The sequence below is a fragment of the Impatiens glandulifera genome, chromosome 9 (genome assembly GCF_907164915.1).
Source record: "Impatiens glandulifera chromosome 9, dImpGla2.1, whole genome shotgun sequence".
Classification (NCBI taxonomy): Eukaryota; Viridiplantae; Streptophyta; class Magnoliopsida; order Ericales; family Balsaminaceae; genus Impatiens; species Impatiens glandulifera.
This window is the reverse complement of record NC_061870.1, coordinates 15,303,246-15,312,931: the sequence shown is the minus strand read 5'-3', so window position 1 is coordinate 15,312,931 and position 9,686 is coordinate 15,303,246.

Below are 9,686 nucleotides of genomic sequence, written 5' to 3'. Positions count from 1 at the left end.
TTTTACGGTTCGATTCGATTTTTCGGTTGTTTCGGTTTTTCTTAAACCTCTAGGTTGAACAACCTCTATACCATAAATCAGTGCATTGGGCGTCTCGCACGTTGATGTCCTTGACGTCGTCCATCCCCATAACGCGTAAGGAAGCTTTTCATGCCAATCCTTATACGTCTAGGTGGTCTTCTTCAGATTTGATATATATAACCCTTCGTAGCTTAACACATGTCTGGTGAACACGTGGCAATACGGGGAGACTCGGAGTGGCTTGATGTTCGATGGTTTCAACTTTATTTTGCGTGCCAAGCATTTTTTAAAACAAAACATTATTTTTAAAAGATTTTGATAGTTACTGGCCGCTTTTAAAATTAATTATGTGAAAATATTTAATTTTATTCAAATTTTAATAATGTAGTAATTTGTTATTATCAAATGACAATTTGATTTGAAATATGGTTTTTAAATTAATTAAAAATAATTAATTTAAGAAAAATTATTTATTTGTAAACAAAGTTGCCAATTGATTTTAGAAAAATCAATAAAAAAAGGTGTACGTGTACAAACGTATTTGTATTAGAGTTTTATTTTTGGTTCAAAGTTTAGTGATACTCGGGAAAGGGCTTTCGCGCTTCATCCACTGTACCCATCCAAAAATGGTCTCTATTTATAAATTTGGATTTTTGAAAATTGGTTGTATAACGTTTGAGTTTTAACCAATTATTCCTCTGGTCCTAGTCATGCTTCTAGGTTTGGCGTTATTTAAAATATTGAAACATCAATATTTAAATGCTTGTACCTATTGTGGATTGTAACTATGGTGGAAATACCTAAAGAATATTAGGCATTTTTGATGGCGTTAAGGTTTAGAAATAAATACCAAATACGGCTTGTTAAAATATTTTTGTGAAAATATTCTAAAAATATTTAAAATGCATTTTCTAATTTTTGGGGATATTTAGAAAATGATTTGGAGTCCCTAAATTACAAAAATAATTTTGAATTTTGAAAAATGGAACCAAACAATTCTTAGGACAAGAGTCCTAAGGTTCAGGTCCAATTTTATTGGTCGGGGTCCGGAGACCCTCGGCTTAGGCTCGAGAGCTCTCGGTCTGAATATCGGAGTCTCTCGGTCGAGGTGCTAAGGACTTTCAGTCCTTAGATGATCTTATCGGTCTAGGTGAAAAAACATATTGGTCCTGGACTAGCATGGGGCTAGATTTCTTAGTCCTTGGTCTCTGGAGTCTTGGTCCCGGGTTTGAGATTCTCGATCTCAGGTTTGGACCTCTCGGTCTTAGGTCCGAATTTTATCGGTCCTAGGTGAGAATCCTCGATCGGATTCCTCGGTCCTAGATCAAACATCGTTCATAGGTGTCGGTCACACCTCAATAACACATGTCATATGTCTCGGTCCATATTTATTTTTATTGGTCCTTGATCTCAGTTCGGACCGAGGATCATCGGTCGAATCTCTCGGTCTTAGGATCACTAGCCTCGGTCCTCAAGAACACAAAGTTTTGATTTTTTTTTCAATTCATTTTTTATCACTAATTCTTTGATCTAAGAGAGCTTGGGTAGCTTCACAAAGCTCCATGGAACAATTTTTTCAAAACAATTTAGGATCAAAATTTGAATTTTTTATTTAAAAGTTGTTTTGAAATGAAATAACATATACTTGATTGATACTAAAACAAGAACAATAGTTGTTCGTTATGACCCATTCAAGAAATCAAATTTTTCATTTTATTTTGAAAATTTTGATTTAGATTAAAAATTATCGGGATGGATCAAACATGATCCAAATATTTGTCCAACATCATTACAATCATATTGGGAAGCTTTTCGGGCTGTGATTCAATCAAATTAACCCAAGAACAACAAACCCATTTTTTTGGTTATTGAAATTCAAATTTGGGTTTTTGTTATTTATATGATTGATTGGTTCTTTTTTATCCATATAGTTTCTAAATCATCTAGGGATGAATCTCAACCATAAAATATCATAAACATCAAGCATACAAGATTATGCAATTTGAAATATAAAAATTTCAAAGTCAAATTGTAAATATGAATTAGAGGTTGTGATGACGGTTGTTTGTTTGGGACGGAGGTTAATGGGAGTGAACATAACCGGGATTGACTAGCTAGAAAAACGAGAAGAATGATGGATGTTCTAGGATGTAGACGGAATTTGCTAATTATCTAAAGAAGTTGTGATCAACGTGAGTTGCTTTGTTACATGTTGCAGAGTTTCCTTTATTTCTCTAAACTCGGTCGCTGAGACCGATTAAGGTACGGAGGGTTCTTTAGCCATCTGGTGGTGTATAAAACGTCCGATTTTTTTATCTCTCTTTCTTGGGGCCATGTCGGCTTGTCGTAGTTGTGGACTATTGCGAAGAGAACAGGTGAGGGTTTGAAGATGTAACAAAGTACAAATGAAATGCATATGCATATAAAATGAATCCTAGAGAATAAGAATCTCTTTTTATGATTTGATTAAACAAACATAGAGTTGAATATAAACATACTCACAAAGTTTGTTACAGACAAGACTCTCATGTTGATATTTTACAACGAGAGTCTAAAAGGGAAAAAGTGCATGATGGAGATCAAAGGATTTAGGTCGAATTGTAACTTGTTCCGATACTAGCATCTTCTTCCGCTAGAATAACACAAGAGGAATCTTTGTGCTACCTCAATGATTCTCGAAGAGGGCTTACCGTTTTATAGTGCTAGAAAGAAATGAGCCAAAAGCATAGACATCGTTATCATGGATATGATCCTAGCGTCAGATGGAAATCTCAATTTCTTATTTCCATCTAAGTCCAAGTTACGTCCTTGCGGGGATAGTATCGGATGTGACTTTGGAGTATCCATACTCCTCTTGTAAGAGTTTTTCGATGGGCATTGAGTCTACAAATGGCCTTAAATGTAAAACAGTTTTATTATCCGTCATAAGAATAGCCCAGAATTCCTCTATGGTTGTCCACATAGACCTTTTACCAAGGAAGCTAGTTAGTTTGTTTGACAGGATTCCACCTTCGTTGTATTTCCATCATGAAGGTGGAGTTCAGTTTGAAGTTTATGAACCCCATGATAGGAATGAGCCCATAAGATCGATAATTCTATTCATTTGCGTGGAAGTTATCGATAAAGGGAACCAGTGCGACATCTGTCGGCATGGACATCGTTTGTAACTGTATATTCAAAACATTTACAAACATGTGTTTGTTTTGACAATGAAGGAACATGCTAAAAATACTCACTTATACTATACATGCATACACATAATATCTATAGAGTAGTCACATAAGGGTTGTAGTGATGAGGTCTTTTGGTTGTTTGGCACGACAAACAACCAGCTTGGTGATAATAACCATATTTGTTGTTCTAAGGGTAGAATGGGTAAGAGAGTCTCATTCACCGATAGTGAAAAGGGTAAACCCCCGCCATAAACTAGAGAATAACAACTCAATTGGGAATTTACTCCAACCTCCACAATGCATGTGTCATATCGGACGACTCATCGCCAAAGGGTGGGTCAATCCCGGTTACTTAGTTTTTCCTCTTGTCATCACTCGGTTTGTAACAAGTTGTCATTCCACATTGACAAATTGTGTATGTAAGTGTAGAAGTGTTGATCCCGATTGAGTACTTCTATGCAAGAAAAAGGTGATGTACCCGGTAGAAATTTAAGAGAGAATATTTTATTGATTTGTTTTTTTGGTTATGTTTCTTACATAAGAAGTTCAGTACTTAAATAGTGAAAATTACATTTACAGAAAAGAAATTGATTTAAACAATAAAATCATATAATTGATTTGACAATCAATGACCAATTAGCAAATCCATTAGTCTAATTGATTGATTTGCTACTGACTTTCTCAACATTCCATTCTCGGTCAATTAGCAACTTAATTAGTCTAGTTGATTGATTTGTTACTGATTTTTCATATTTGAGATAATTCTACATTTCCTCTCAAGTTGGGTAATAGATGTTGAGATTGTCCAACTTTCCACATACTTCCTTAAATTGACTTGGAAGAGATTTGATGAGAATGTTAGTCACCTAATAGGAAAGGCCTTGGGCAGCTATGAGAGTGGAGAGGATGTTGTCGAGGAGATGGAAATGTTGATGACATTATTTCAATTTGACTGATTCAAATTCACGATTCACTTAGTTAGAGGAGTGATTTTTGGCTCTTGACACTTGGCTATTGGCTATTGGCTCTTGGCTCAGCTCTTGAAGTGAAAAGTGATAATTTTTTAAGAAATAAAATGTTGGAAGAAATTTTTCGAGAAAGAAGCCGATGCTTACCAAAAAAAGGAGAAAAAATAAATTTGTCGAGACACGAAGACAATGCTCGATACATATTCGACTGAACTATGGAAAAAAAACGCACTGGGATTTATGATAAATAATATTTAGAGAAATATGAGATTATAGAATCATTTGAGTTCCCCTCCAATGGATACTTCCACAATTGGAGGAGGCAGCGAAAAATTGTGAACAGATTTCTTCAAGATGGAAAAACCTTCTCTAATACTATGTACAAAAAATAAAGAGAATAGAGAAATTTTATTACTTGTGTTTTTGTTGTGTTTCTTACATAAGGAGTCTAGTGTTTAAATAGTGAAAATTACATTTGCAAAAAAAGAAATAATAATAAAATCATGTAATTGATTTGACAATCAACGACCAATTAGTAAATCAATTTGTCTAATTGATTGATTGCAAATCAATTGTCTAATTGATTAATTTCCTACTGACTTTCTCAACATTCCATTCTTGGAATTATTTTCTTCCAAGATAATTCTACATGTAGAATTATATTAAATATGGAAAGTCAATAGTAAATCAATAAACTAGACTAATTGAGTTGTTAATTAACTGAGATGGAGTGTTGAGAATGTCAGTAGCAAATCAATCAATTAGACTAATTGATTTGCTAATTGACCGTTGATTGTCAAATCAATTATATGATTTTATTGTTTAAATCATTTCCTTTTCTGTAAATGTAATTTTCACTATTTAAGCATTGGATTTCTTATGTAAGAAACACAACCAATAAACTAGCAATAAATTTCTCTCTTTTTCCTTTAAATTTCTACTTTGTATCAGAACAGGTTTTTCCATCTTGAAGGAACATGTTCACAACTTCCGCTGCCTCCTCCAATGGTGGAAATAGACATTGGAGGAGAGCTCAAATGATTATATTATTTTATATTTCTTAAGTTTTATTTTACTTTATTTTATTAGCAAATTAGCAAATCCATTAGTCTAATTGATTGATTTGCTACTGACTTTCTCAACATTCCATTCTCTGTCAATTAGCAACTTAATTAGTCTAGTTGATTGATTTGTTACTGATTTTTCATATTTGAGATAATTCTACATTTCCTCTCAAGTTGGGTAATAGATGTTGAGATTGCCCAACTTTCCACATACTTCCTTAAATTGATTTGGAAGAGATTTGATGAGAATGTTAGTCACCTAATAGGAAAGGCCTTGGGCAGCTATGAGAGTGGAGAGGATGTTGTCGAGGAGATGGAAATGTTGATGACATTATTTCAATTTGACTAATTCAAATTCATGATTCACTTAGTTAGAGGAGTGACTTTTGGCTCTTGACACTTGGCTATTGGCTATTGGCTCTTGGCTCAGCTCTTGAAGTTAAAAGTGATAATTTTTGAAGAAATAAAATGTTGGAAGAAATTTTTCGAGAAAGAAGCCGATGCTTACCAAAAAAGGAGAAAAAATAAATTTGTCGAGACACGAAGACAATGCTCGATACATATTCGACTGAACTATGGAAAAAAAATGCACTGGGATTTGTGATAAATAATATTTAGAGAAATATGAGATTATAGAATCATTTGAGTTCTCCTCCAATGGCTACTTCCACAATTGGAGGAGGCAGCGGAAAATTGTGAACAGGTTTCTTCAAGATGGAAAAACCTTCTCTAATACTATGTACAAAAAATAAAGAGAATAGATAAATTTTATTACTTGTGTTTTTGTTGTGTTTCTTACAGAAGGAGTCTAGTGTTTAAATAGTGAAAATTACATTTGCAAAAAAAGAAATAATAATAAAATCATGTAATTGATTTGACAATCAACGATCAATTAGTAAATCAATTTGTCTATTTGATTGATTGCAAATCAATTAGTCTAATTGATTAATTTCTTACTAACTTTCTCAACATTCCATTCTTGGAATTATTTTCTTCCAAGATAATTCTACATGTAGAATTATATTAAATATGGAAAGTCAATAGTAAATCAATAAACTAGACTAATTGAGTTGTTAATTAACTGAGATGGAGTGTTGAGAATGTCAGTAGCAAATCAATCAATTAGACTAATTGATTTGCTAATTGACCTTTGATTGTCAAGTCAATTATATGATTTTATTGTTTAAATCATTTCCTTTTCTGCAAATGTAATTTTCACTATTTAAGCATTGGACTTCTTATGTAAGAAACACAACCAATAAACTAGCAATAAATTTCTCTCTTTTTCCTTTAAATTTCTACTTTGTATCAGAACAGGTTTTTCCATCTTGAAGGAACGTGTTCACAACTTCCGCTGCCTCCTCCAATGGTGGAAATAGCTATTGGAGGAGAGCTCAAATGATTATATTATTTTATATTTCTTAAGTTTTATTTTTCTTTATTTTATTAGCAAATTAACAAATCCATTAGTCTAATTGATTGATTTGCTACTTACTTTCTCAACATTCCATTCTCGGTCAATTAGCAACTTAATTAGTCTAGTTGATTGATTTGTTACTGATTTTTCATATTTGAGATAATTCTATATTTCTTCTCAAGTTGGGTAATAGATGTTGAGATTGCCCAACTTTCCACATACTTCCTTAAATTGACTTGGAAGAGATTTGATGAGAATGTTAGTCACCTAATAGGAAAGGCCTTGGGCAGCTATGAGAGTGGAGAGGATGTTGTCGAGGAGATGGAAATGTTGATGACATTATTTCAATTTGACTGATTCAAATTCATGATTCACTTAGTTAGAGGAGTGACTTTTGGCTCTTGACACTTGGCTATTGACTATTGGCTCTTGGCTCAGCTCTTGAAGTGAAAAGTGATAATTTTTGAAGAAATAAAATGTTGGAAGAAATTTTTCGAGAAAGAAGCCGATGCTTACCAAAAAAAGGAGAAAAAATAAATTTGTCGCGACACGAAGACAATGCACGATACATATTCGACTGAACTATGGAAAAAAAACGCACATGGATTTGTGATAAATAATATTTAGAGAAATATGAGATTATAGAATCATTTGAGTTCTCCTCCAATGGCTACTTCCACAATTGAAGGAGGCAGCGGAAAATTGTGAACAGGTTTCTTCAAGATGGAAAAACCTTCTCTAATACTATGTACAAAAAATAAAGAGAATAGAGAAATTTTATTACTTGTGTTTTTGTTGTGTTTCTTACATAAGGAGTCTAGTGTTTAAATAGTGAAAATTACATTTACAAAAAAAGAAATAATAATAAAATCATGTAATTGATTTGACAATCAACGACCAATTAGTAAATCAATTTGTCTAATTGATTGATTGCAAATCAATTAGTCTAATTGATTAATTTCCTACTGACTTTCTCAACATTCCATTCTTGGAATTATTTTCTTCCAAGATGATTCTACATGTAGAATTATATTAAATATGGAAAGTCAATAGTAAATCAATAAACTAGACTAATTGAGTTGTTAATTAACTGAGATGGAGTGTTGAGGATGTCAGTAGCAAATCAATCAATTAGACTAATTGATTTGCTAATTGACCGTTGATTGTCAAATCAATTATATGATTTTATTGTTTAAATCATTTCCTTTTCTGCAAATGTAATTTTCACTATTTAAGCATTGGACTTCTTATGTAAGAAACACAACCAATAAACTAGCAATAAATTTCTCTCTTTTTCCTTTAAATTTCTACTTTGTATCAGAACAGGTTTTTCCATCTTGAAGGAACGTGTTCACAACTTCCGCTGTCTCCTCCAATGGTGGAAATAGCCATTGGAGGAGAGCTCAAATGATTATATTATTTTATATTTCTTAATTTTTATTTTTCTTTATTTTATTACCCACTATGTTAAACAAGTGAGACGTCATTTCAAAATTGAATTTTATATTATCACTTTTCACTTCAAGAGCTGAGCCAAGAGCCTAGTGCCAAGAGCCAAGAGCCAAGAGCCAAGACCCAAGTGTTACTCCTCTAACTAAGTGAATCATGGATTAGAATAAGACAAATTGAAAGAATGTCATCAACATCCGGCAAAACTTCGGCGTTTCAAGCCAACTCGCTGTCATCAAATTCCAGTGACACTTCGACAATTCAAAGCCTTTTCACTACCATCCAGCGACACTCCGGCATTTCAAGTCAACTCGCTGTCATCAAATTCCTGTGAAACTCCGGCGTTTCAAGCCTTTTCACTGCCATCCAGCGACACTCCGACGTTTCAAGTCAACTCGTTGTCATCAAATTCCAGTGAAACTCCGGTGTTTCAAGCCTTTTCACTGCCATATAACGACACTTCGGAGTTTCAAGCCAACTTGGTGTCACTCACATTTCATTGGCAACATCCTCTTCAATCTCTACCCAAGGCTCTATTACACCCCTCTACGTTACATCACGCGATTAGGTGGCTGACATATTCACCAAGTCGATTCGAGGAAGTATGTGGCAAGTTGGGCAGTCTCAACATCTACTACCCAACTTGAGGGGAGTATAGAATTATCTTGGAAGAAAATAATTCCAAGAATAGAATGTTGAGAAAGTTAGTAGCAAATCAATCAATTAGACTTGCAAATCAAATAATTAGACAAATTGATTTGTTAATTGGTCGTTGATTGTCAAATCAATTATATGATTTTATTATTATTTCATTTTCTATAAATATAATTTTCACTATTTAAGCATTAGACTTCTTATGTAAGAAACACAACAAAAACACAAGTAATAAAATTTCTCTCTTCTCTTTATTTTTTCCACATACCCTTTACACATAAAGGATAAAAGTTTTAAATAGGGTAAAACATATGTGTCATCTAAGGTGTTGTATTTTGTAAGACAAGTATATTAAGTGTGTAAAAGTGATTCAAACATTTTTAAAAGCCAAGTTTATGTTTTCGAGTTAAACATTTTATTCCCTATCAGAGTCGCTAAAAAAGTTGTAACCCCAGGAAATCCATCTCCGTAACTTAGCACGTGTCTAGTGGACATATATACATTAAAAATATTCATATTATTCTTTAAGATGCAATTTTACTTATAATTATTTTATAAAAATATTATTTGGTTGTGTTTTGAAAAACTAAAAGATATAATATTTAAATAAAAAAAATAAATAATTTTAATTATTAAAAAACTAATATACTTTTTTAACTAATATTGATTTTTTTTTCACCAGAAATAAATTTAGACTTATTAATTATAATTGTATGATATAACTAAAACCAATCCCCAATTGACCTTTGATTATTAATATCGTTACTTTTTCTTTTTCTTTTGACTATTTTATATTGAACTTTTATCATTGTTTATTATTAATCTTTGGGTCCTTTATAATATCGTTTTATTTAGTGGATTTTTATTATAAAATACCTTATAATATGATAAAAAAAAAATTATTAATGATTAAATAAAAAAATAGTTAAATTTCTATTTA